This window comes from Peromyscus maniculatus, chromosome 4 (genome assembly GCF_049852395.1).
Source record: "Peromyscus maniculatus bairdii isolate BWxNUB_F1_BW_parent chromosome 4, HU_Pman_BW_mat_3.1, whole genome shotgun sequence".
Classification (NCBI taxonomy): domain Eukaryota; kingdom Metazoa; phylum Chordata; class Mammalia; order Rodentia; family Cricetidae; genus Peromyscus; species Peromyscus maniculatus.
In genome coordinates, this window is record NC_134855.1 from 147,392,661 (window position 1) to 147,420,590 (window position 27,930).

General features: G+C 42.9%; 1 long non-coding RNA gene across 1 annotated transcript; it reads left to right on the top strand.

Moving 5' to 3' along the window:
* Positions 1-27,930, top strand: LOC143272792 (uncharacterized). Its single transcript, XR_013050371.1, has 3 exons — positions 1-199; positions 7,780-7,911; positions 26,327-27,930. It is a non-coding gene; the product is annotated as an uncharacterized LOC143272792 (long non-coding RNA).

A 27,930-nucleotide genomic window follows, 5' to 3' on the forward strand; every position in this document is an offset into this window, starting at 1 on the left:
ATCAGTTTCCTTGGACCTCATTGGATCCTCACTGAGAAAACCTAGGACCCAGCTGCCTTCTAGAACCCTCACTAATATAACCATATTTTCCATCTGCCTTGTAGGAAATGAGGGTTCAGTTCTCCAGACCCCTGTGCTGAGGGAGCATCAAGTCTACCCGTGTCAGTGTTGAGTTACAGAAGAACAGCAAGTGGATGGAGTAAGTGATAAAAATGGCTAAGAAGCCAGAAAATGTTCCAAATGAATACTATACGATCATTAGCATGGTCACACAGAGCTGTAATCCCAGCAGCTTAGGAGGCTGGGGGGGGGGGGGTTGCAATTTTAAGACTAGTTTGGGCCACACAGTGAGTATGAAGTAAGCCCTGGCAATTCGGTGAGACCCTGACCCAGTATCAAAAGTGAAAAGAGGGGTGGAGTGATAATTCAATGGGAAGATGATTGCCTAGCCCGTGTAAGGCCCTAGATTCAGTTTTTAATACCACTCAAAACAGGCATCAAATGAAACAAAAATGTTGGAGATATTGAGTCCCATGGAATACTATCAATAACCTAAGAAAATTCTGTTCTTAGGAGCCAAACAATTCCTTCTTTTGTTTTTGTTTTTGTTTTTTGAGACAGGGTTTCTCTGTGTAACAGCCCTAGCTGTCCTGGAACTAGCTCTGTAGATCAGGCTGGCCTCAGACTCACAGATATATGTCTGCCTCTGCTGGAATTAAAGGTGTGCGCCATCACTGCCTGGCTTCAAACAATTCATTCATAAGGAATATTCAGAGCCATAAAGATTTATTGATAAAGATGCTCACTGTAGGATTAGTCAAAGTGACAGAGTGATAGCGACAGAAACAAAGACAGCTGGTCAAAGAAATCCTGCCAGACTATAGTGAAGTAGGTAAGCACAGGTTCTCTGGTTTCATCGCTTTGCAGGGTCCAACACACTGCTCAGACCTGCGTTGTCTTAGGGACCAGCTCTCCCCACAGACACTGCGTAGATGGGAATATTGAGAAAGCACTCATGCGCATGAATTTCTGTAGGTTGATCGCTTCCTCAAAATTCCCATGCAGAACTTTTGGTGACATGTGAAAGTACTTATGGTGGAGGGTGTGGTGTCAAATGCTTTTAATCCCTGCACTCAAAAGACAGAGGTAGGAGGGTCTCTGTGAGATCAAGGCCATCTTGCTCTACATAGTGAGTTCCAGGCCATCCAGGGCTCCCCAAAACAAAACAAGGACAAAAACAATTTGCATATGTAATAATTCCATGATTTAAACATGAAAGACACTTGCTAAACAAAGTCTTTCTTTCTAGATGGTGTAGGTATTCTTTTTTTTTTCTTGTTTTCCAATTGTGTAGAGCTGATCATTAACAAACTCCACCCCCCCAAGTAGACAAAAATCAGTAACAAGACAGTGTCCTTCCAGTCCCACATCCAGATATCTTTTTTTGAAACAAACACAGACTATCAGTCACCTGAGCTCAGTGCTCAACCTAAAATAGTACAGAGGAGGCATGAACCCCAAACCAAGTGTCTCTTCTTGTACTCCATCCTCCCAATGAAACAGCAGTAAGCATTCTGAGTCACTGCAGAACTACGTGCATATACCAGCAGATCCAAGTTCCTCTCAAATAATCCAATACTGATTTTATAATCAGAAAATTAAAACATGCATGTATTAAGATGCAGGCAGTTTCATTGTAAGTCTTTTGAGGGGCAGGCTTGGGTCACACTCATGGCCGTCCTCATCCATCTTAGAAGGTTAGGGAGCTTAGATCATTACTGGGAGTGGGGGGCTTACAGCTGTTGGCCTGTGATGTCAGTTTGGGGATGGGTCCTGCAATATTGCATTTTTCACTCTTCCCCAGGCTTTCATCCAGATACCTCTTCCTTGACTCTTTGGCAAAATGGCTTTAGTTTCCTTTTGCTCTCTCTCCACCTCCTTCTTGCCTCACCCCCAACTTCTTTAGAATTTAAGTCCATTGCACAAAAAAACAGGGAACCATGGGGCTCAACACTCATATTGGGTAATAACATAGAAGATTCATAAAATTAACTGGAAGCTGCGTCTCTCAGTGCAGTTTCCTATTTACTGAACTCATGTGACTTTTGGATAAATCACTTTTTTTTCACGTGAATGGACACTGTGTGTGCCAGAAAAGAATTCTACCACTTAGCTGAACCCCACCCCAATAATGCTCTTGAGTTTCCATTTGTTCTAGGCGCAAAAAAAGAGAATACTGTCTTGTGTTTGGTTCAAAGTTCTCAAGGACATGCCCTAGACTCTTCGATTCCTAAAAACAGAGTAGAGACATAACAGGGACTTTCTATTGGCATTAAGAACCAGCAGTCATGGACTGACAGGGAGGATGGAGGAATGCCACAGATGCACAGGGTGGGATGGCAGCACCGGCCTGGACTGCAGTCTTGTGCTGGACACAATGTCAAGAGTCATCTTCAGACTCAGGCCATCCATGTGTTTCTTTGGAGCACACACGTGGCACAGGTTCACGGTCAGAAGGACTGGATGGGAACTCCCAGTTTCATTGAACAGCTGGGTGAGCTTGAGAACGCCCTTGTTCTGGTTCATCCTTCTGCTCCATGGGTCTGATCTTCCTTTCTCCTGTGGATGGTGCTGCTGCGGTAGTGATGTCATGTCACTAAAGCACTTTACAGATGCCAGGAGGCTGGGGACGTGCACAGAACATTCTGAGCCCGGGGACTGTCATTGGTGAGACTGAAGAGGTCCATGCCATCACTTAATTATTTAATAAACAGGAAACACACATAGTCTTCATTATGTGCCACATAGTCTTCTGAGTTCTACCCGCACAGTGAGAGAGATGTAACTACTGTCTCCAATTTATAGGTGAGAAAACTACAGAAAGTGGAAGTAACTTGCACTAGGTCATTCAAACAGCCAATGTCAAGGCCAGAATCTAGACCCAGGAAGTCTGGCTCTAGAGTCCACACACCTCATCATTACGCCACATTTCTTCTCTGTCTGTGATGTTTTACACTGTAAAGAAGAAAATGTGAGAGCTGGGACAGACTAGGTGTGGCTCTTAGACCCGCCTCTTTATTATGTGGTCTTGGCATGGTTCATCAATTCCTCTGAGCCCTGATGCCTCTATCTATAACACGGGAATAAGAAATGCCCATGTCACACTCTTCCACAGAGATTCAATGGAGGCATGCTGCGGTCTTCAGGGACACAGTGAATTGCATGGAGGATGTGAGTTAAATTTGTATGCTGGGCTTTACTGAAGCTAAATCTTAGCTACTTACTTTGTTTCTGGTGGATGTCAGATGTCCCCACCCTCAGCTGTCCTTTTTTCTGAGTGACAGCTAGTAATGACACATCTTCTCTGCATATACCCTCCCAGAAATTGAGGTGCTTGCCTTACAGATTGGGGTCTATAGGCTCTTGTTCACACATCCTGGCTGATTCAACAATTAGTTTGTCAGTCCCAAGGCGTTAGTTCTCAGACTCACATTTCCTTTTGGCTCCAAACAGCAAATGTGATCCCATACTTTTCTATTTCCCAAACCTTGCTAGCTAATTTTAGGGTTGAGGAAAGTTTCTGATGAGCCTCCTGCCCACGTAGGGTTAAAGTTACCAGTGGCCTCTGCCTCTGGGAACAGTAGCAATCACTTCCCGAAGCTTGGTGTGGGCAGGAGCTGGGCCAGGCCAGTGGGCAGCAGCTGGGCATAACATTTCCAAGACGATGGGAGCCTCGCCTCAATAGTCCAGACCCACAGTCCGTGTTTTCACAGAAAAGGCATTGCCTCTAATTCAGCGTGGCCTGATGCTATTCAGCTTTTCATGTCATTTTGGCTCCAGAAAGGCCCAACATTTACTACTACAAGAAAAACTCTGACCATAGGGTCTGTCTTACCAGAGGCTCCTTTCAAGGATAAATGCTGACAGATGATTTCGACAATAAGGAAAGAGGCCGGCCACAGTTCTTTACTCTCTACTAAAGACATCACAAACCACATATTGATTTTTTGAAAGAAAAGAACTAGGAAGAAGCATGGGCCAATTAAGAATAAAACTAATAGTTTATTACCCTCTGATCTTTCAAGCAAGTAGCAGTAGAAACACACTTGCCTCCCCTACCCCTGTAGAGACATAATAACCAGGCAACTATGTACATAACCTCCTATTAACACCCAAGCTAGAGCCATTTGCTCAGGTTTCTTCACTGGATTGTAAAGACTGGCCCCTCCTCACAGCTCTCTGATTTTACAAACATTTCTTCCCTTTTATGAATGGTTGTTAGACAAAAAATGGTTCCTGTCTCCTCTCTTGCTTACTAGAGGCCTTAAGAAAGGCCAGGCTCCTTCTTGCTTGTTGGCAAATGGGTGAATGAGATCTTGACAGACAACTCATTCATCAGCATTCTCCATCCACCTCCATGGAGCAGACTGACTGTGTCTGCTACTTTTTGTAATAGATGGTGAACAGTGTTACCGAGAACATTGAGCAGAAAAGGCGGCATGGAGGAATTGCTAGGACAGTCACTCTAAAACACTGAGGGTTTGTGTGATGTGTTGGGATCTGGAGAGGTTTATAAACCCATTAAAATAACTCCTCATCTTACTTTGAAGGTGTCCTAGTTAGGGTTTCTATTGCTGTGAAGAGACACCATGACACGGTCTGTCTCACTGGATGTGGCTTGAGCATCTATGAGACCTCAAAGCCCACCTCCACAGTGATATACTTCCTCCAACAAGGCCACGCCCACTCCAACAAGGCCACACCCCCTAATAGTGACACTTCCTTTGGAAGCCATTTTCTTTCTAACCACCACAGAAGGCACACCGATGGCAGAGAGGTGGAAATGTGATCTCAAAGTTGTCTTGACTTGAATGTATATCAACACTGGAGACACCTGCAAGGAGTGGAGTCGTGGGTGTGCAAACTGATTGTATTTTGTTAGAATTCGAGAACTTTTGTCCAACTGAGCTTATAATACTGGGGGTGGGGGAACCTAACAATGTTCTTTTAAGTGGTATTTCCTGCTATGGATATCTTTCTTTGTCTGGTGGCTGAGAGAACGAATGAGAAAGGAGTTGGGCTCCTCATCATAATTTCGATGCATTGAACTTCTGCCTGCTTACCAGATCTTGAAATCTCATCACAGCCTTTTAAAATACAATGCGATGAAGAATATAGTATCAGACAAGTAATAACTTAACACGCAAAACTTAACCATCTGTCTACCCAGCCACACACCATCAAGTGCTTTTCAGCAGTGCTTAAAATTTCTGATGAACTCTACCTTACATGTGCCCAGATGTTTGTACTTTTGAAATTCCTACGTAGCTCTAATGCACACCAAGAGCTGAGACTCAAGGCTCCAGAAGAGAAGGGCCAATATCTCTTTTATTTGTGTCCCATTTCCAGTGTCTGGGGTAGGTCTGGCTATGAAGGAGTGTTCAGTAAATGTTGACAGACTTTTAATTATACACACATCAAACATTTAGTACACATTGTCAGGTTTTTTGTTTTTTCAGCTGCCAGTGAACACTGATGTGTGATTTCTGCAAATAACCACTGGGTACTATATTTCAGAATATTATTTATCACTAGACTATAGACTGAAATGAGGCTAAGATGTGTCTTACTTTATCTTTCTAAGCATGTTCTCTTCGAGAACTATATCCTATCTGTTGCCACCTAAGGCCTCTGGGATGCTCCCAACTAGGAACAGATTCTTGACCATACAGAAAGAAAACATCGTGTTCCTTAACTGGGGAAGATGTAAGTAATTACAATGAGACTCCATGTAACCCTTCATGTACCACATCTGGCTCTCTATTACTTACTACTAAAGCTTGAGACATTGCTTTCAGACTCTGACCAGTGACTGGCAGACCCATCTTCCTGTGCTGTTCCTCTGGTCCTCCTGCCTCTGCAACCCTTTGTCTATATTGTAGTCTGTACTGACACCTCTCCTCCTGTTGCTGTGACTGTGAACTCAGAATACTTGGAGGTTCACCCTTCCCATGTTATGGGCCCAGCTGCCACAGTTCCCCTGACCCACGAGATTGCCTAGCTGATGTGGCAGGGGTTTATGTCACTTGACTCCAATTTAACTGTCCTAAGCCCCTTCCTTATATTGCCAAGAGATTTCCTAACAGATATGTAACCCAGTGATTCAGGCAATTATTCACGTATTCCCCCACATCATTAGTTTTATGGAACACTGCCAGGGGGCATATTTTTCTTCCCTAGGACTCTTGAGAATAAAGGAAATAGAACTCCTACCATGAAGTCATATTAAGGAGTTTATTTCTGAGAAAATACCCCAATAGCACTTTTATAAAACCTTTCTTGGACTACATTTAGGGAAGGAATTATTTATATTGCACCTGCTGCCATGGGGATCACTGTGTAGACCTCCTGTCTTCTGGAACATGGATTAAAAATATTTTTGATATCATCTCCTGACCACAAAGGAGTGCCTATTGTTACTACAACAAAGACATGGTCCATGCTGGAGCTTGGCTTTAGGTAGGATGACTATAATTCAATCACTCAAGTTATGATGCCTCTGGGGGAAAGGGTGTTGTTAGTAGTTGTACTGGGTAACAGATGTAACCCAGGACAACCTCCATTTGGACTTAGTGTTCTAAGACCCACATAATGAAATTTCCCTGCATGCATCAGAGTAGAACCAGAAAGAATTCAGTTAAATTGGGTAAATTATAAACATTATATTGAAAACAATAGCTTCCTCTATTGAGCTGAAGAACAAAGGATAAGAAGGTGCATCAGGTAGTTCCTGATATAATAAGACTGTGTAACAACCATTCCCAAACCCAGCATGTTAAAATGAAACTACCTTGCTTATGCATCTGTAAAACAGATAGTCTAGGCTGGGCTTGAATCCAAAAGGTTAGGTATAATTCTGTGTCATGTATCATCTCTTTCTCCATGGACTAGTGGGTAAAACAGGAAGTGCTTTTCTCATGGTAATAGCATGAGCAGAAACACATGAGTGGAAATAAGGGTTGTTTCCTGACATCAAGGCTTGGATCTGGCCTGCATTCCTTCTACACATATTCTCTTGGTAAGGGAAAATCCTCTGGACAAGCCTAAATTGTGCTTGGGTTACAGCCCAAGGCACACAGACAGAGGGTATGGTATATTCATAGATGAAGGGGCAAGACTTGGTAAAAAAAAAAAAATAAATAATAATAATAATAATAATGTGAATGATGGCAGGGAACATTGAGCCAAAAAGGTTTGCTCTTCCTCACTCCAGCCCTCTAGGGTAGGGCAGCACTGGCTGAACTTATTTAACCATTTACAGCCAAGGTAGTGAAGCAGGGACCCGGGGGCTTCTCTATCTGGAGGAGGCAGATTGCTATTCTCATGATCTCACCACATAGCGGGTGGTGAGAAGTGAGCTTACTCTGATGGAGATGTAATGTCCAAAGGGGAAAGGAGAGGAGAGGAAGATACTGACAGATTCAGGGTAGTCACCCCACACTTGTAAACAGGTGCACAGATGGGGAACTCTCTCACTTGACAATCAGATTCATTATGTATCGTCCCCACAGGATGGGGAAGTAAGGGAGTGGACAGAGGAACTGCAAGTTCATAAGCCTATTCTGATCCCATCTGAGGAGAGAAAACAGAAATCCTTTCCTGTGGGGTCAAGAGGAATTCCAATGTGCCACGCATGGGTCCGCAGAGCGCCACCAGGTGGACGTCTTGAATATTGCTGTTAAGAACTAATCCAGCGGTTCCCTTTGTCCTTCCCTTTAGACAAGAGATGCTGTGGGCTTAGTGGCCACCTTCATTCAGTCTCTTCCTGCAAGTGTACCTCTCCTCTGCCCACAGTGTTAGGCCTTCATCCTTTTCTACCTGCTGTCAGAACCCAGCATGGCTTCCTCTCAGGTAGGTGCCTGTGTGCAGAAAGCTTGCTAATCAGACACACTAATCATGCTGATTATGTCTAGTTCAATAATGGATCACCCCTCCCTGGGAATCTCCTGTTTAACATTTAAACCAATTATAAGGCTCTGGGGAAATGGCTTAGATTGGGGTGGAGGATCAGAGAAAGGCGGGCTAAAGAGAAGCACTTGGGGTAAGGAGTTTCAGAGCCAAGCCTGTTTCACCCTAGGATGAGGGGTTCTTTTTTCTGCTCAAGAGTAGCTTTGGTCCATGGTGCCAATCACACAGATGAATGGCTTAAAGTTTGCAGAGGAGCCTGAGGAATGACCCAGGGTCAGCAGAACCTATAGATTCTTCACCATCCACTACAGCATTGGTCTAAAATATCTCCCAAAGGCTTGTGTGTTGAAGATTTAATCTCCAGGATGGCACCATTTGAAGATGGTACAATGTTTAAGGGATAGACCCTAACAGGAGTTCTTCAGGTCATTGGCAGTGAGGCCTTGAAAGAGATTGTGGGACCCTACCCTTCTCTCTTCTTTGTTTCTTGACCATGGGGTGAGACATTCTGGGCCACCACATCCCCCCAGTACAATGTACTATTAGACCACAAACCTGAAACAAGGGAGCCAGTTTGTCATGAATTAAAATCTACACACTGTAAGCCAGAATAGACCTTTTATTTGTAGAAGTTGATTTTCTCGGGTATTTCTTAAAGGAACAGAAAGCTAACTAACAAACATCTCTGTCTCTTTCTCTCCTTCCTTGCCTTCATCCTTCAAATTTAAACCCCATCTTCTCTAATGTGGGCTCTTTTCCTAGCTGGCCTGCCTGACTGTAGTGTATAACCTACACAGAGGGCAGCAAGAGTTGCATTTTTCTGTTTTTTATTATTTATTATAACTGAAAAAATGCTAAACAGTGTACAAAAGTAGAAAGATGTGATAGCTAACACCCATGTTTTTGTCATCTCAAATCAATGAGTGCTAACTTTCTTTTATCTGTCCATCCTTTGATAATATAAAATAGAGAAAAAAAAGCACATATAATTGTACAGGTCTTAGACTTTCACCAAATGATCCCATTCACATGACTGACACTACAAAAAGAAACAGAACCTTATCAACCCCTCTTTGCCCCTTCCTATTTTCAGTTTATCCTGTTATTTACTTTTGAATTTCATGCAAATGCATTCATTCAATGTGTGCTTTATTTGAGTCTTTTAAGAAAAACAATTTAAATGATAAATGCAGTAAGCCTATGTTCTAAATTTTCAAATCCCTTTCCTTTGTTAAAGGAATCTACACATCCTCAGTGTGAAAGCACACACGGTTCATGTCACGACAGGCTTGCATATGTGAGTAGCTTTGCTTTGAACATGTTTCTTTTCATCTACACAAACGATTTTTACAACCCAAGGTTCTGCCACTTGCTTATTTCACAGACTGAGTACTCTAAGCCACACAGACAACTTATTGACTCATTTTCCTCCTCCTTTTTCCAAAATGCTGTTTGCTGGAGTAGGAACAATGGTTGGACATGTTTCTGCATCCAGTGAATCTGACACAGTGACCGATTTTTTAAAAGATGTTTAAGAAATAAATGAATGGATCAGTGGACAAAGTCCTTTTTGTTGTGAAGAACCATAGTCCCCCTCTGCTGCCAGCTCCCTTTTGGGAAGAGATGCTCCACTTTGCTTTTTATCTTCCTAACTGCTTCATCAATCCATCTATAGAGCACTCCAGAGTCTATACGTCCATCATCAACAAGCCCAGTGTGGGAATCTGACAGAAAGAAGTGTCCCTGCAGAAGTCACTGCCCCTGATCTTTGTGGCTTAGCTCCTGATGGGCTTTTTTTGGAAAGGAGGAGGGGCAGGAGCATTTCTCCTAGAGTTTTCTTTATTGCCTACTGAGACTTATCTAGTGATCTCAGGCTGGAGGTCACAACATCAAATTCACATCTCAACAAATAAGTAAGCCAGTTAACCTGCAAGTTTGCCATCCCCAGGGTTCATTTCTTCTAGTTCCCCGGGTGTGAGATGAGGACCAGAAGGAGGGAAGTTGCTATTGTCACTGTGAAGTAACATGTCATGCTGTATTGGCTGGAAAAAAAGCAGTCTGAACCAGTCTCTAGCCTTACTAATGACAATTCAAAGATTCTGCAGCCCTATCTTCCCTCAAAATTTAGGTTCCATGGTCCGTGATCCGTGTGTGTGTGTGTGTGTGTGTGTGTGTGTGTGTGTGTGTGTGTGTATAAAACAGAGATCAACCTTGGTGGTTCTTTTTCAGGAGCCATTCACCTTGTGTTTGGAGTCAGGGTCTCTAATTGGCTTGGAGCTTGCTGAGGAGGACAGCATGACTGGCCAGCAAGCCCAGGGATTCACTTGTCTCTTCCTCCCCAGTGCTGAGGTTACAATGAGACATACTTCATGCATGGGTGCTGGGGCCCGAACTCAGATCTTCATACTTGCATGGGATACTTTACTGTCTGAGCCACCTTCTTATTGTCAGGCTTCACCAAGGTTTGCCCCTGTTCCCATGTCATATAATGAAATAATACGTACTTTAGATTTCGGTAGGGATCTTGGCTATGCCTCTGACTAACTAGATGACCTAGAGTTTGGATTACTCTATCCCAGGATCCTTAACTGCACTGTGGCTAGAATGCTTATGGATTTGTTGGCAGAATTAAACAATCACTGGTAAAAAAAGATATGTAAACAGCACTCATGACCTTTTTCTACTTGTGCATACGGGTGGACAGAGGGCCAGAAAGAAATACAACAGATGTGCAAGGCACATAGGTGTGTGCACACATGCATGCACATACACACTCTCTCTCTCTCTCTCTCTCTCTCTCTCTCTCTCTCTCTCTCTCCCTCTCTGTCTGTTTTTTAGTATCTAGTGTTCTTTTTCAACATATTTATTTATTTATTACTTATGAGTTTTGAGACAGGACCTCGCTATAATTAGAAAAGAGCATATTGTTTCTCTGCCTTCTTTAGTCCTCAGCTCAGCTTTGCTTCACCTTAAACTAAATTTCACCTTAATATCCTACTAATTTTTCACCTTTTTTTCTCTCCGAAGCCACGCCTTCTTTCGGTTTACTGAGAAACATTTACATGCATATATAAATTTAATAATTTATGAACTTAATTAAGGCACTGTATCCCAAGGCATGCATCATCAAATGACTTTACCATTGTGCACATATCATTGAGTGCACTTACGTAGGTGATATAATCTCACAGGGCCTCCATCACTCGTGTGGTCAGTCACTAACTGACCTGTCATTGTCAGACACATGACATTGTATGCACATGTCGACTTTCTTCTAGATCTTAAAAAAATACATTCAGAGGCTTTCCTTTCTCTTTGTATTTTAAGCAAAGTATAGTCAGACTAAACATGGCCCTTTCATTAATATAATTGTAAATAATGTTTTACTCTAACAGGGTCACATTCATTCACATGTAGTCTATGGTAACTTGCTTTTACATTGCACAGACTGTATGATCTGCAAAACCTAAATATTATTACCTGGACTTTTATGGAAAATCATTGTCTCCCTTCCTTTATTCTCCTATGTTTGGTTGTTAAATGAAGGAAAACACCAGACCAAATCCCAGCATAGAAAGGACAGGTGGGCAGGAAGTCCCACCTCTAGCTGAGGAACTATTTGGTGACTGATAGATGTGGGGAGAAGGAGAGTTACTCTTCAATGGTGTGGCTCCTGGTAGGGCCACACTCCAGGTGAGGGCCACACACCAAGAAGAATATAGATAGCATGAGTTGGATTCAATGACAAGGATAAAAAAGGAGTAACAAAGTTGGGTGTTTGGAATGGGGGAGGATAGATCTGGGAGGATTTGGAGAGGGGGTGAGTATGATCAAACTATAATGGATATAATTCTCAAAGAATTAATAAGAATATCAAAAAGAATTTCCAAACCCCTTGTTTGACACCTCAGGGCCACAGAGTCCACTGTCCCTGTAGGTATTGCTCAATCCACACCTCCCCTCCCCTTACATCAGAACAGGAGCTAATGTGTTTGGGTACTCATGGGAAACACCGACCGTGTTCATGCTGGGTGATCAAGGAAAGGTTTATTAAGAAATTATCTTGAGGAACTCCAAAAAGAAGTGGTACAGTACCCCAAGTGTCCCATAAAGAACTTTCATCTGCCCTCAACCTGAAGGATCTAGTGAGGAGATGAGTTACTAGACCCCAGATGGAATCAGTTCATGAAGAGTGCCTTACAAGAGCTCTGGCTTTTAATGGAGGGGTTTCACTGAATTCCAATGATCAGGAGGGAGGAAGTCAGAATAACACACGCCTCTTTTAACACATCTCTGCTGTCCTGGAATGTCTTCCTGTGTCCCCCCAGTTGCTGAGTTAGGCCAGCACTAGAGGGCAAGGACCTTTCACTGGACCCTACACAAGCCTGTCTCTTTACTGTCCCCAATACAAGCTGTAAGTGGGACAGGATGGGTGAAAGAAAAAAGGCACCCAATACTTGGAGTTCATGATGGCAGGTTCTTGTTCAGAATTGTCCCACAGAACTAAGGTTATGGAAATGTCCCCTGTCTACTGTCTAATATGCCACAGGTGGCTGCTGAGTCCTGGAAATGTGGCTTTGGACCTGGGAACTGAGTCTTTAATTTTATCCCATTTTAATTGAATGTTAAATACCCACATATAGGCAGTGTCTACCATATTGGAAATATGACTATGTGTGGATTTCCATCTTCCTTCATGTTTTGACTATTGTGTATTTTGCTGGTGGTCTTTTTTGCTGTGTGAGATCTTTTGTTTCATATGACACACATGATCCACTCTGGACATCTGAGATAATTCCTCTTGCCCCCTTTTGTAAGAAAGACTTTCTGAAAACTATGGCCTCTAAGAGCACAGTTTCCAGGCTTCCTTTTATGACTTTGTCTGCCTAGTTACAGCTTCATATCTCTCTTGGATATCTTCTGCTTTCTTGCTCTATGAATTTGTAGTCAGATGACAGCTTGCAATTTGAAGTAGAAGAACATTCCTGGTGGATTCAGGAAGGATGACTTCAGAAAGTTCATGGAATTTTCTAGAAGGGATGTGCTGTTTTAACTAGCAAAGATCTAGGGTCTCTTTTTGGGGTCTAAGCTTCAGTCATACCTGCTAGCTTTGACACGTGGCTTCAAAACAAAGATATCATTAGGAGTGATTTTGGTTTTGAGCTGGGAAGATGGCTTAGTTGGTAAAGAACTTGCCATGCAAGTTTGAGGATCGGAGTATTTGTAATTCTAACACTGCGGAGGTGGAGACAGAAAGATCCCTGGGGATCACTGACCAGCCAGTCAGGCTGAATCTGTGTGCTCCAGGTTCAGTGAAAGACCTTGCATCAAAAAATAATGTGAAGAGACATAGTAGAAGACACCTGGTATGGACTTCTGGGCTCTACACACACCCACACACACAGAGGACATAAATACATGCATGCACATATAAAGAGTTGATTGTGTTTCTTAAGGCACATCTGGCTTGTGCATGTATTTTGTGAAGCTGGGCCAGCTCCTTTTAGGATGGCTGTGTGGACTCTGCGAACCTCAGACTCCCCTTGTTAGCCTTTCTTTTTGACAGCCACTGTTGCTTCCGAGCGCAGGTCATGATTTTGAATGTGCATAATCTCAGGGCTGACACAGAATTAATACCTATTGCTTGATTTTCGCACTGAGACATTAATTACTATTTGTTTTACATTTGCATTCACAGGTATCTGTGGAGAAAAATTAGCATACTTTGTTGTTCGGCTATTATTAAAATGACAGTTGGGAAAATATTTGAAAAATATTGTCTTTCTCCCTGTTTCCCTTTTTGGCATTGCCATTATTATTTTTCCTATCTCCTTACATTTGTTGCACAATTTTGAAATTCTGAATAAGAAGTGGAGAGCATTTTGGAACATGGATACTGAGGACAAAATCAAAACTGTCAGAGCCGGGGTTTCCTAAGGGCTTTGCATTTGTGTATAAACAAGCTAAACTGGTCCAGCCATTCCCGCTGGTGAATGGTGAATCAGAGGTGCTACAACCTACGAAGAAAATCTTTTGTGGCTTTAACCCCTGTGTGTGTGGAGTTTATATGCACGTACTATATTTAGTTTGGTTCTCTCTTCAGTTGGGATCTGCTTGCTCATGCCTGTGCTGAGAAGATGAAGGGAAAAGAAAATTATCATCTTTTCTTGCCCTCAGAGTGGAGTCAGACACCCAGTATTCATTGCCACCACTGAGTACCTGAAGGAGCTGAAATGGGTCACTTTAACCCCTTAGTCAAGAAGATGGGATTCATGCTTTTGTGTCTTGTTCAGTTGGAGAATCATTCAGACTTGATAGGTAGTCACCGTTACAAGCCTTCTTTTGTTATCTCCTTCCCTGGCTCACAGATCAGGTGAGATGTGACTACATTGTCATGCTACTGTACTCTCACAGTCCGGCCCTGGATGGGCAGAATCCTGGAGTCCAAATAGTCACCAGCCCTGCTGAGTGGCTTCCTGGCTTCTGAGTGTCCATGAACTGGTTAAGAAAGGCAGTCTTTCTGAAAAAGGAGGAGCTTCCTTTGTCATTAATATCAGTAACATTTGTGTCTATCACACCTCTGTCCCATTAGTACAAGGTGCCCTTTGTTCTTAGGGGGACTCATATTCTGGGTTAGTAGAATATATAGAGTGCTTTATTGACTGACTCATTATTCATTCAACAACCATTTGTTAGACCTTCTATGTGTAAGGCCCCAAGTCAGACATTTGAAGCAGAACAAGATAAGCGCCTGATTCTTGAAATGACCAAATTCTTCCTCCGCTGTTCATGAATCTCGAGCTAGGTTTACTGCTTTCAGAGTTGAGGCTGTTTACCTTCCTGTCTCCCAGGAGGTTCAGACTGTACATCTGGATTTTGAATCTGCATTTTGTACAATCCACAGGTGGTGGAGAAAAGTCTGGAAAATATGAAGCAGGGAAAACACACACACACATACACACACATACACACATACACACACAGATACAGACACACACACAGACACAGACATAGACACACAGAGAGGCACACAGACACACATATACAGACACACACAAGACACACAGACATATCAGACACACACACACACCACACATACACAGACACACACACACACACACAGACACACACATACCACACAGACACAGACACAGACACAGACACAGACATAGACATATACAGAGGCACACAGACACACACACACACACACACACACACACACACACACACACACACACACACACACTACTAGGGAACATCCCTATTTACCCTAGTTCTACCTAGCTCCTGGGCCTCTCCGGTATTCCATTAAGATTTTCCTATCAAGTGAGGCATATGCCTATGCTTCCAGAATTCAGGAGGCCAAGGCAGGAAGATTGTGAGTTCAAGGCAATCTGGGCTGCATAGCAAAATGAACAAAGCAAACCAAAACTTCTGATTTTTCCCATCTCCAACTGTGAACTTGATCATAGATTGGCTCTTTACAAACCTGAGGTTTATGTAAGAAAATACACATATTTTATATGGAAGCAGACATACCTATAATTATGAAATCAACTTTAAGTTTTACCTTCTTATCAGAAAAAATCTTTTTGGAGAGAAACCAGCTTCAAATGGCTGTGCAAATTCATAATTTTTGGGGCCATTTTTACTTGTGTAACAGTATATTATCTTTGGCTATAATGAACAACAAGGCTCAGTGGGTCAGTGTGCTTGCCACCAAGCTTGATGACCTGAGTTCAATCCCCAGAACCTAAGTGCTGGAGGGAGAGAATCAACTCCAGCAAGCTGTCTTCTCACTTTCATGTGTATCCTGTGGCCCATATGTGCACATGTGCATATCACATACATGAAATAAATAAATGTTCAAAATTTAAAATAAAACAACAGCAGCGTTAACAGTCACTATTGATTGAAGCTTTACAAATTTATGCAAAGAGTTTTTATGCTTTATTTCATTTAATATTTGTGGAAAGTTCTAGAAGATACTCTTCTTTCCATTTTTCCAGTTGATTTGACAGAAGCTTAGATACTTAAATGATGACATTTCTAATTTTCAAAATGCCCATTCATTTTGGGCTGTGAGCTGTAACTTCAGGCTCCTTCCTGGACAATGCTGTTCCCTGGCTTTTTCTCATATCTCAGTCATCCTCGTTGCCACAATACCCATGATTTTAGTGTTCCACAGATGCCTAACCCCCCCCCCCCCCACTGCCTGCCTTTCTGGGATAACCTTCCTGCTGATGTACAGGGAGTGAATCTGACCTCTAGGGACCAGTCCCTTCTCAGCCACCAATGTCTCCTGATGTGTCTTTGGGCAGCAACATGTAAAGGGCAATAAGATCAGGTTGTGGTGACAATGTGACAAGGTGTCAGCATCTATGGCCATACCTGGGTGGTGACAAGCACCTGGGCAAACGTTCCTAGTGACCCCTGGCTGGTGACTGACAAACAGCATCAGTCATCAGAACAGCAGGCCCAAACCAGGAGGAAATGTTAAAGTCAGCTGTAAGAAAGCCCCCCAGGGTGTCCTGTCATGGTGGGCCCCAGGGACCCTGCCAGAGGGGAAACTTTCATAGGCAGAGGCAGTGAAAAGCAGGGTTGTCCTTACAGGGTAAGAGCTGAGGGAATGCTAACCGCTGTCCTGCCCTCCTGGGGCCAAGACCTCTCAGGACACTTTGAGATTTGTGGGCAGTATGTCTCTAATTTTTGAAGGTCCAGTCCTGCGTCATCAAAAGTGTTTTACAATGCATGCACACCTCTAATTACATATGCATCATGGAGAGTTACACTCGATAGCCACCCTATGCACTTTTTGCAGATATTTAATGACCGCATTTGTTTCCACTGTACATTTGTTTTCTAAAAGTCTCCTGAGCCCATCCATTTAAAAGACATAATACTTTGGGAGGATCTTATTGAAGCTTTAAGCACTGGGGCTGTGGTGCCTCATGGCACACAGCATTGCCTCCTCATGAGCCATCAAGAAAAGGGTCTGTAGCAACATCTCTATAACAACGTCCGTTCTCTGCTCAGGCCCTGGCTCACCTTACCTGCCCCCTCTTCTCAGTGCGTCAGTGGCATCAGAGTCCTCTGAAGCTATGGTTTAGACTCTGTTGCTGTCCCGTGTGCCCTGCTTCACTGTAACATGAGCTGGAATTCCTTCTTACGTTTGTATCCACAAGGGCTCATCTATCACAGGGAAAAGCTCGGCCAGATGCCCATTAACTATAAGAGAGCATAAATACTTCAAGGTCTTCGAGATGCTCCTAGAGTAGAGATACTTCAAGTGCAAATTCTTGGTCTCCCAACATCCGTCTAAAGAGTCAGAAATGCTCACTTCCAGGCAAACCTGATGTATGCTGAAGACAGAGAGCCTCCACTCCAGAGCAGAACATCTCAGACCACAAATATGCTAAGGACTTCTTAAAAACGAGGATTCTAGATCAGTGGGTCTTCAGTGGAACCTGAGATTCTGCATTTCTAACAAACTTCCATAGGATGCCAGTGCTCATGGGACCACACTTCCAGTAGTAAGACACTAGCCTACCCCAGCTGATTCATCACTGAGCAGAAAGAAAGAAACCAATGCCTGGTGAATGATGTCAGTTCCACGATTCTCAGCTTCTTCGTCTGTCACATGAGGAGTATAATACTTTACGAAGTTGTCATGGATAAATGAAGTAGTATATGCAAAGCATAGTACTTAGAGGATAACGGATGATTAGTAGGTTTCCTTCACTCCTCACCCACTCTGTACGACTCACGAAATTTTCTTCTCTCCAATTCAGGTGTGAAGTTTTTAATTCTAAAGTAGCCAGTGAAGATGATATTTAAATGAAATTAAATAATGAAACAAGCTTTAATATGTCCCTTACCTTTTCATGTACCTGTCTAGGACGTGGAACAAAGAATAACAAAGGGTAGGGTAGATTCACAACAGGTAGGCGTTAGAGACAACAGGAAAAGTTCCTTCAAGTAAGTGGGGCTCAGGCAAGCAGAACCAAAGGATGTTTGTGTTTGGGAGCTGAGAGGCATTTATTTAGTACTTGATGCCTGCTACTGTCCTGGCATTTGGGTCTAGCGCTGTGAGGGAGGGATGGAATGTACCCACCTCTGGACCACTTGGCCATTTGTCATCCCCTAAGTCTCAGTCCCTCATCTGGACTGGTTGGGGACTGGGCAGGAAGGAGAGAGACCTAAGTGTGTGTGTGGGGGGGGTGGAGTGGGGGGGAGTGATAGTCAGGGTGAAATTAATTTTCTGCCTCTCCTTTCAGGAATGTCAGTAATGTGCTGAGAACAGTGTGGTACAGCTGGCCACTTGCTTTCTCCTCATCTTGGTTCAGAGTCTCTGAGCTTCCTGGTAGCTCAAGGGTCTTCTGGGTGCTTAGCCCCATGACATCTTGTCTCTTGGATGCCACTTGCTTTTAGAGAATCTGTTCAATTTTCCTGCTTCCCTCATCTGTCAGGAAGAGGCCTGATGTACCTGCTTCTAGAACTTCCCTCCCTAAGGACCATTTCACATGCTATAGGATGCCCCAGCAGCTGGGCCAGTCTGGAGGCCGGAAACATGGACACCTGCTCACAGCTCACCAATCTCATATCACTGATGATTTTGTGCCAGCCTGAACCTCTCACAATTTCTCTGGTTGTCCAGATAGTTGGGCCTGAGTTTATCAGGCACCTTAATACTCTTCGTCTATATTCCACGTTCACATTTATTTTAATTCCATCAGAGCTTGTGTTCATACAGTCTACGGGCAGAAAAGAGCCCTGTTGAGTGCCGGTGAGACATCCTTATTTTATGGGCAAGGTAACAATGACGTGTAGAGTCTGGTGACTCCCCGAGATAGATCGCAGTGAGGTGGCCAGTACAGAGCTAGGACAGTCAGTTAGGCCTGAGCCTCGACTTCATCATTAGCTCCAACGTTTGGAAAACTCTGTTGACTTTATTTTCCTTGAAATAAGTAAAGCCAGGTTCTGTCTCTACAGACAAATAACTACAGATGATTCCTCATTGGCTAACACTGAGACAGAAAAATGCACAACACATGGGATGGGGCTCCCTGTGAGGAAGAATGTTCTAATGCTCTGCTCCAGGCACTTTGGCGTGGACAATCCAGCAAGAGATAGGCTCATGAGAATGAGAGAGTCCTCCTGGGATGGTGGGAACCACAGATGAGACAGCAAGTTGGAAATGAATAGAGATTTTCTGTAAGAACCATAGTCAAGGCTCTGGACCATCACTCAATCCATATATATGGATTGAGTGTGTTTTCATACTTCTATTAAAAAATAACCCATCTTGGCAAAATGAAGAAGGTGGGAGAGGGACACCCATACATTAGACACAGATAAATTAACATTTGTATCTTGAGAGGTTCATACTCAGGGTATTTGTCACACTGCTTCACCTAGGAGGTTCACCATGAGTCTATTTTTCCGTATCTTGCTTATTTCCAGGAATAAGTGAATTTTCCATGTTATGACAAATTCCTTACTTACTGTCCTGTGTTGGCAGCTGAGACAATTTCACCACTGCCTATTTAATCATTTGAAGAGTATTCCCTACATTAGGATTGCTTCACTACCCACCTCCCCATGGTAATGCGGTCATAAAAGCCATCCCTATATGTAAGTATTTTATTTATCAATATCTAGGCCAATGGCCTGCTTTAGTAGCTATCAGATATGTAATGGCCTTTCCCCTCAGAAGAGATTCCTACAAACACAGGATAAATTGATGGGCATTTGATCATGGTTTTAATGTGTTATCAAATTATTTGAAAATATTGTCTCCAGTTTTCTATCCACTGCCCTGTTTGAGAGATATGGGGAGGAGGGTGCTGAGCAGCTGGTGAAGAGGTGGGAAAGCCCAGAGCTCAGGATGGAAGCTCGGTGACTAGACTGTTTGGGTTTGGACTAAACACTTCCGCCTTAGCAGTTACAAGCCCAAGGCAGGCCTTTTAGCCTTTTTGCCCCTTCATCTTCTCTTTTATTTAATGGGGTGTTCAAGTACCCTCTTACGGTTGCTTTGTGAGTCCAATGAGTGGTTGCATGTAAATGCTTAGAATGCTCCATACAGCGAATGCTCAGAACCAAAAATGAATGGGCATTAAGGTTTCAAGAAACCATGTTTTTGGTTCATGCTCCTGACAGCCATGTGGAAGAGGGCTGACCCTGGGCTCAGACAGAGTCGGAGTACACACCCTCTCCTTGTACATCCTGCTGAGCAAATTCTTATAATTTAATCATGACTTTTAATGTTTGAAATGGTGCCTTTTACATTTTACTGAAGCACCGTTGCCGGCTGCTCTGTATTATACCCCCCTGTTTATATTGCAATGCAAATTATTCCTGGTGGAGAGTTTACAAACTGCACTTCCATTATTAATAGGGTTATGATTTTCCCCATTCCGCTCTTATCTCTGTTGCCTGCGTGATGCATAATTCATGCTTACTACCCTTTGCTGGTCTCAGTGCCAGGGCACAGCAGTCTCCTCTCTCTCTTTCTTCCTGATGACAGTAATTGGTATTCAGTGAGAGTAAAGTGACCATGTCCCCAGCTTCTGCCTCTCTCTAAAGGCGGTCTCTGGGAAGGCTCACACTCAGGGATAATAGAAGCTCGAGGCCATTTACTGCCAAGGCTTGAGTTCCAGTTTGGTTTCAGCTCTGGATCACAGGCAGGCACACACAGGCTTTCCAGGGTCCTGAAACATTTGTCAGTCAGGAGGAAATATTATCGCTACTGGGAGTGGGGCAAAGGACCACAAGGAGGGTTGAAATAAGAGGGGAGGGACCATCCCAGGCTGTATCAGTGGGCTTCCCACTAGTGTGGCCCAAGGGGGCTTGTGGAGATGGCAGGATTGTACACTCACCTCTTACCACTGGATGAGAAACACGTCACAGAGCACCTTGAAGGTCGAGCCTCTGCTTTTACCTTTCCCACCGATGCAGAATCTCACAACAAACTTCCAGATGGCATCTGGCAGCCCTTGTCTTAGAGTGTGATGTTCTCTCTCGATGTTTGAACGTGAGGGCTAAAGGCTGGGACACCTCTGCCTTTGGGAGCTCTGTCTGTATGCTGGGGTGGGATTGGAGGGGAGACGGTGTCCCCTCTGGCTCAGGAAAGTCTCAGAAGAAAGTAGCACAGGAAATAGAGGTCACAGCACAGGACTGCTCTGTCCTTAGATGGAAGCAACTGGTGTCCACGGCACTGTTCTTAGGAACTGTTTTGCCAGGCTGTCCCAGCTAGGGAGACAAGCTCAAGACAACTGCTACTACTGAAGTGGAAATAAAATATTCTTTGTTCTAATTTGTGTGAACCTTGGAAGCCATTTCCCTGGAGAGGATCGTCCTGTAGAGTCTGCACACTGGCTTAGTTAATGTTCTTTCTCGCGCCCTTGTACTCTTGGCCCTGGCCATTCATTGCCTTGTCATCATTCTCAGACAATCTCATGCCATTGTCCTCAAGAGGCAGGCTGCTCAAGTAGCCTTGTTTCCTTCACCGAGGCTGGCTCCTCCAGCCAGTGTTTCATTCCTGTGTGTGAATACATCATTCTTCTGTGTCAAGTCTGGGCCTGGCTCCCTGGGGTGGGTGGGAGGGTACCGACAGGCAGAAGCAAAGCATCATCCATAAAGCTCTCCTTGCTGAGAAGGAGATGATGGTCTGCCTAGGGGTGTCTTAGGTTCCTCACTTTTCTTTAGGGCCATCCCCTGGAGGTCTGGTTTCCCCAGTCAGGAGCTGTCAAGTGTTCATAAGCCCCTTTGTGTTTTTCCCCTTACTGTTCATCCCCATTTGCAGGAGATGGGAGACTAGCTCAGAGTAGGGCTGCAGCAGATCTCGGTCGATCTGAGTATGTCCACAGAGCCTGCCTGATTCCCTGAGCGCAGAATGACCTGGAGAGGTCATTTCTGAAGGTCAAAGTCAACCGCTCTTGGTACACTTCCTTGCTGCATCCCCGATAGGAACTTGCAATATCTCTGCTTAACACCTGCCTCCTTTTTTCTCTCATCAAGAAGGTTCTTTTCCTCTCCTGGATGAGGGCTTCTCTTCTTTATTGTATCTACTTTCCATCTCCTCTCCTGCTCACCAAGCAGGGGTGCCAAGTTACCCAAGCACACTTACACTGACACACGCAAGTAAAAGAGCACAAGCCTCCCTTCCTCTGAGGAATGCCTTAGAAACCCATATCTTCAGCCATACACACAGAGACATATAGTCCCAGATTTGCACAGGGGACACACATACACATATGAACTCATGTGCACATGCATACACAAATACATAGAGGAACATGTAAGCATGCACAGATACCAGGGATCTGGGTATAAACACTACACTACACACACACACACACACACACACACACACACACACACACACACTGTAGGCAGACTTTTTCTGTCCTACCAACAAGTTCCCAAATCATGCCATGAGGACTTATTATTAATTATGAAAGCTTGGCTGACAGCTTAAGCTTGTTCCTAACTAGCTCTTATAACTTAAATTAACCTGTATCTATCAATCTACATGTTGGTTGTGGCTTTTACCTGTCCCCTAACATGTCTTGCTCCCTCTCTCTGCATCTACTGCTGATTCTGCCCTTCTTCTTTCCAGCATCCTTTGTGCCTGGAAATCATACCTAGCTATTGGCCATTCAGCTCTTTATTAAACTAACCAGAGTGACACTTCAGCACAGTGTACAAACAGATTATTCCACAACATTTACCCCTTTTGTCTAAATTAAAAGGAAAGGTTTTAACTCTAACACAGTAAAACTATATACAATAAGAACAATTATCAGGTAAGAACTATATTCACAATGTTTAGTCCATTTATATCTTGCAATTTTGGAGAAAATACTTTATTATTTTATCTTGGTGAGTTAAAAGTTCTGTACTTAATTTATCTTCTATCATAACCAAGGAAAACTATAACTATGACTGTCTAGTCTTCAACTCTATCAAAGACCCCAGAAGGATATAATACAACCTTAGTAAACATGAGGTGCAGAGCAAGCAACTTCTAAAACTAAAAGAAATGACAGAAACAGCTGGCTGCCTGGACAGTCACCCAAGATTCCTCTGCAATGTTGGGGAATCCATCTCTGGCCTACAGGCCTAGAATACCTGACAGACTTTTCTGTGAAGTAGGAATTTTTGAAAGACTGTCCTTCTCTGTCTTGGCAAAGTTCAGCAGTTGCTTTCCTTTGTGTTTTGCTGGTCCAGTTTGGACAGCATACTGTCAGCAGTTGAGGCAAAGACAGTTTCTTGCCCAAATGGCTAGCTTTTGCCATAAATAAAGCAAACTCTATATGGAGGTTCTTCAATGCCCATTATCCTTATTTGAAGTAAATTGGTGCTGCCAGGAGCAGACTTGTCTCACTATTATGAAAAGCCTTATGTTATTAAAACATTTTAAATGTCATATTCTATAGGTCTTTGAAGTGTTTGAAGATCACCTATCTATCTAAAATATATCATGTTTGATCTTGAAAACATACCTAACATGACTACAAGTTAGATTGTTAAAGGTGACTAACTATTAACCTGCATTTCTTTATTATCCTAAATAGTTTGTAATAATAGCTTTCAAGGATTAGAACTTTACATTACATTTTAAAATGTGCTGCGTAGGTATAATATCTTAAATAAGACTAGAAATATATATACTACATAACAAAAACAACCTTAAATTTGTATCAGTGTACAAAAATCCATATCCAATGTAAAATATTTGAGACCAGTGGTTGTTTAAAAGTAGACTCATCAATCCATTCTTTTATCTCATCATTTCTATACTATATCCCTGTTTCTTGCTTCAGAAAGAGATCATTGAATCTAACTCCTTTGTTTAGCTTTTTTCCTGACCATGAGCAATGACAACTTGTAACTGACCCTCCTAAATGATGGCAAACATCTATAACCCATCAAATTACCAAAAACCATTCATGTGGATGTGGATGTGGTATTCTCTAGATTATTTCCTGTTGTCTGGCAGTGCTGAAATCTTTGGGAGACCTTGGAAAAATTGAGATAATAGCCAAGTCCTGGGAGAGTTAGCTGCATTTTTGTTGTCCAGTCTTTGTACAATGGGAAAGTGCAAGGCTTGCCCTGGCTAGAGTAGTCTGTGAAGCTGGACCATCTCAACTAGTAGCTTTGAAGCTGTTCTGGATGCAGAACTCTGAGGAAACTGCAACAGAGGCACTCTGAGAGGCTGGATTACCTGGGCCACCTGTTTTCATTGGTGTCTGGTCCCTTTGCCCTGAAAACACATAAACTTTCAAAGGTAACATACATGCCTGCATTAACACAAGTATGGAATGTGTGCACAGGTTAGTTAAAGATGATTTTTTTTGTCCTATGCTTGAGCAGGTAAAAGGCATCTGTCAATTTTATAAGTCCATTTGGACTGTATAATCAAACTGTAACATAAATCTCTATCCATGACCTATGAAAAGATGGCACATAATAATAAGTCATGAGGACTCTGTGGCCAACAAGATTTATTATGTCTCATTTAACCTCAGAGCTGTTTCCATGTCAAGGGATCAACTTACATGTCACCTGTCCTGTAGTCTCTTTTGGCTTCCTCACTCATGTCTGTAGCCAAAGTACTCAGGAGGTCTCCCCCAGTTAAATTCAATCTCTATTAATCTGGAAGGAACCCATAGCCTTTTGTTTCCTGTGGAAACAAAAGCATAACTTCTCCCTCAATGTGACACATTGTCCAACATCCATTTTGAAGTCAAGACATTTTAAAAATACATAGGTTGTTTTAATTTAGCAGTCTCCATAATCAAATGCCTCTCAGCAGCTATTGTGTTTTGTATATTAGCATTTAAAAATTCAAAGTTAACAAGACACCATATAGGTTTCAGACTTACTGTGTATTTTCCATCCTTATATGGTTTATTTTTTAATTACTTTAATTTCTCTTTAAAGACTTTATTATTTTAAAACTATTTTTTTTCTGTGACTGTCTGTACCCATTTTTTCTGAAGCCTACACACATGATTAAATACACTGTAACCTGTTAGAGGTTTTTCCATCTGAACCTGCTTTACTGCATGTCTGTAACCTTTTCTGTCTGCATGAGCAAAACCTTAAACCTACCACGCGGTTTAGCTCATGGCACACTCCTGGCTCAAGCACATAGGCAGCTTCTGGAAGACTTGTCTCTGTACCATGGCCGCACGAGAGACACAAGACTAGGAAGCCTCATCTGGCTCCATTTTTGTGTGTTTAAAACCTTTTTTTTTTTAAAGCTTTCTCAGGTCTTATGTGGATGTATGTGCCCTGACTTTGAGCACTATTTGTAGGCAGACCTTTTCTGTCCTGCCAGCCATCTCCCAAAATCATAACATGGAGACATATTATTAATTATGAAATCTTGGCTGATAGCTTAGGCTTGTTCCTAACTAGCTCTTATAACTTAAATTAACCTGTATCTATCAATCTACATGTTGCCACATGACTTGTGGTTTTTACCTGTCCTCTAATATGTCTTGCTCCCTTTGTGTTTGCTAGCGACTCTGCCCTTCTTCCTAACATCCTCTGTGCCAGGAAATCCTGCCTAGCTATTGGCCATCCAACTCTTTATTAAACCAACCAGTATAATACTTCTTCACAGTGTACAAAAAAATTATTCCACAATAACACACACCACACACGCACTCACATACACACGTGCATACATACCAGAAGCCACGTTCACTTTCAAGAAACCTGGCTTCTTCCATATGCTCAGGACACAAGGAAAGGAAAGCCACTGCTTATATATTCTGACCCACTCAAGGGCCCCATGTTGCCCACTGAATCACGAAGTGCTTTCTTGCTTAAGTTTGTTTTCTTCTGGCCGAAGAGAGCCACTTATTTCCAAGAAACAGGGCCAGTGGATTCTGCTGAGCCCACATTGTGGTTGGAGACACACATTTTGGCATCCAGTCCTGTCCTCCCACGGATCTTTGTTTACACAGCTCCTGTTTCTCTGGTCTTCAAGACCTTCAGAGGAACTGCCACTGTGCTCTACCACAGTGACCTGTGCAGAATGCAGCTGCAAATGATCGGGCCTTATGTACTATGGGACATCTACTATTCATGTACTCTTGCTGCCTTTTTGAGGGGTCTTTCTAGAAAAATCCAGGTTTCTCTTAGAGCCTCCTTCAACCAACTGGAACAATGGCTTTGTGCTCTGGACTCTACTTTCTGTGAATTAGCACCCCCAGGACAGGTCTTTCTACCACCCCAAACAGCGCTGTCACATACAAGAAGGTCTGCATATTTACTGAGTGGATTGCTTAACCTGACACACAGACTCTCTGAGCTAGGTGCTATTGTTTTTCTCCATTTACAGATGCAGCCACTGAAGCTCACAGGAGTGACAACTCCCAGCCACAACAAACACCCGAACAAGCTGAATCCAGGTCTCGGCTGGTACCGCACTGCATAGTTGTAAAACCTCTTCTATGCTGCTGGGGGGTTTTGAACTTCTGGGCCTTAGGAGTCCTTGATCTTGGGAACCATAGGGCTTACGATTTATGCAATGGCTCCTTTAAGGTTAATGGAAAGAGCTCCGGCTCATGGAAAACAAACTGCATAATCTGGGTTACTGGGTCACTCCTTCTCCAGCTGGTTCCACTAGCTTTTGGGTTTTCCCTATTGTCTGGCCAAGCCTGGCTCATCTCCACTCAAAGCTGCCTGGGATCCTAAGCTTAAGCTCCTCAGAGTGGTACAAATGTGCCTGAATCAGGTCCAGCTATGTGTCTGCAAATGGGCCCACCAGAGAAGTCTTGGTAACCTAAGAGCCCTGTGATGATTGAGATTCATTCATTCACACATTTATCTAACACATCTATTGGACATCTGATGTCACCAGTCCTATGTTGAACTGGAAACAGCCAGTGACCTCCAGGTGCTTGTAATCTAGTGGAGGGGACAAACATAAATAATCCCCCACAGGATAAACAGGTAAAGGAGGCCAGGGTGCTTAAAAAAAAAAAAAAAAAAAAAAAAAAAGAGAGAGAGAGATGTTCACCATTGTGTCTGAAACAGATCCATCTGTAAAGAACAATACAGACTCATACAGACTCATAGATTCTAGATACTACACTTCAGCAAGTCCGAGGAGGGGTCTGAGAATGAAGACAATCACCTCCCCAAGTGATTGTGGGACCATCTGGAGGAAATCTGTAGAAAGAGGCCAGAGAAACTGCCACAAGGAAAAAGTTATTCCTTTAAAGAATTTTAAGGAGTTGTCAGCAAGCAAGAGAATTGAAAGCACTTTAGAACTTATAATTTAAAAATGTCGGTTGTGGAAATGATCAAATGTCAAAGAAATAAATAAACCAAAAAGCAAAAATGACTCACCCAGGGTAACCGTGGCATTTAGTTTTATGTGTATCTTGTCGGAAAGTTCTCTGTCAACATCAAATAAATATTCAAAATTCCCAGGATATGAATTTTCTTTACCTGTATACATAGTCTACCCACAACTACCTGGTATTTAAGTAGTGACTCATGGGCAACATCATTGCCTTGTCCTCCTCTGAAGCTGGGATGTATTCTGTGATCCTCCAGGATACCTAAGTGATGTCCATTTTGTTCAAAGGATTCTCCTTCCTTATACTAATGCTTTTAAAGCTGATATACATCTTTATATTTTATTTTATAAATAATTTTTATTGGGTGATGTAGACACGTATATACCCATCTTAAATATATAGCTGCTGGTGGATCTTCTCAAACTGAATTCACTTTTGGGACCAGCACCCAGAATCAAAATAAAGAATGTGACCAGCACCCCATACTTTCTCATACCTCACTTTCTCTTCCCAATAGTCAGTCATGAGAATCAGGGGTGGAACTAAGGATACAGTTTACGTCTCATATTTGGCTTTCAGTTCTTTCCTGAGACCTTTGCCCTATGCACACTTATGGTGGATGCTCCCACTGAGTCAC